The sequence below is a fragment of the Lemur catta genome, chromosome 11, assembly GCF_020740605.2.
Source record: "Lemur catta isolate mLemCat1 chromosome 11, mLemCat1.pri, whole genome shotgun sequence".
Classification (NCBI taxonomy): domain Eukaryota; kingdom Metazoa; phylum Chordata; class Mammalia; order Primates; family Lemuridae; genus Lemur; species Lemur catta.
In genome coordinates, this window is record NC_059138.1 from 83,986,799 (window position 1) to 83,988,133 (window position 1,335).

Below are 1,335 nucleotides of genomic sequence, written 5' to 3' on the forward strand. Positions count from 1 at the left end.
TTCCTCTTCATTTTGCATGTTAATAATAAAAACCCACATTCCAGATTGTGTCATCATTTTATACGAGGCTAAATAGTAACATTAGAATAATAGCATTTACTAGTCATTAAAAATTATGCTAATGAATAAATATTACAATATAATGTTACAACTTTAAAAGATGCAAAATAGTACAGTTTCAGCTGTTAGACCAGAAAGAAACTGCACAAAAGGAAAAAAATTGGATGGAAATATAAGATACTAGTTTCTAGCAGGATGCCTGGTACCTAATTTCTAATAACAGAAGGAGTTGGAGGGAGAGGAGGGGGAAAATAATAGCTAACACAGATGGTGTTTGCTATAAACAGGTGCTATTCTAAAAATTTTACATATATTAATTTCTTTTTTTTTTTTTTTTTCAGTCAGAGGTCTAGGGCTTTATTACAAATGGAGTTGACTACTGGGCAGACCCCTCTCCAATCTTTCTTTTGTACCCTCTTCCCTCCCAACACATCCCTCCAGGGGAGGTCAGTAAGCCATTATGGAAGAGGAATCTGGGGAGAGTTGAAAAGGGCCAATGCTTTCTCCAAAGTCCTCTGAAACAACCTCCGTAGTCCTTATGGCTCCAGCTGAGAATATCCTGGTGAAAAAGGTAAGAACTTTAGCTCTCATCTTCAAGGTCCTTCATGTCTACATCCTGGGGGGGGGGGGGTTGTCTTCTTTTGCCGTTTGGGCTGTGCTTCACTAGTTCTGGCTGGCTTTGAAGGAGCTTCCACTTCCATGACTGCCTTCTCTTTCTGGGCAAGCCGGATCTGCTGGAGGAGTTTCCTGCGCTTCTTCCCCGAAAGAGTAATGTTGGCACGTGCACTGGACGCCCGCTTCTTGAGGTGGTGCCACGTGATCAGCCCCTCGTCTATCACAGCCCCAACCACCTGGTGCTTCAGTCGCCGCTCCCGGTTCAACACCCGCCGGCGCTTGAACAGCTTCTTCTTCAGTTCCGTTCAGGGCCGGTTGATCTTTCCCCCAGGAGCCCCCATGGTCTCAGCGTGACGCCATATATTAATTTCTTTAACCCCCATGACAGCTCTATGCAGAAGAGCTATTATCCCCATCCTAGAAATGAGGAAACCAAGGCACCAAGGGAACTGAGTAACTTGTCCAATTCATAGCTACTAAATGGCCCACTTGAGATTTAAACCAAGGCAAGTCTAGTTTTGGAGTTTATGCTCAGGGTAGATGCTTACTAAATAACAGTAGCAATGATTGTGTTTAGTAGGGGTCTATGCACTGTATTTTTCTCTTGCTGTTAATTTCTACTTTTCTGCACTTTTCAAGTCTTCGTCAGCAAGCATTGTT

The 1,335-nt window shown here is 43.1% G+C and overlaps 1 pseudogene; it reads right to left on the bottom strand.

Moving 5' to 3' along the window:
- Positions 1-401: 401 nt before the first annotated feature.
- Positions 402-1,016, bottom strand: LOC123647767 (annotated as a pseudogene).
- Positions 1,017-1,335: the final 319 nt, after the last annotated feature.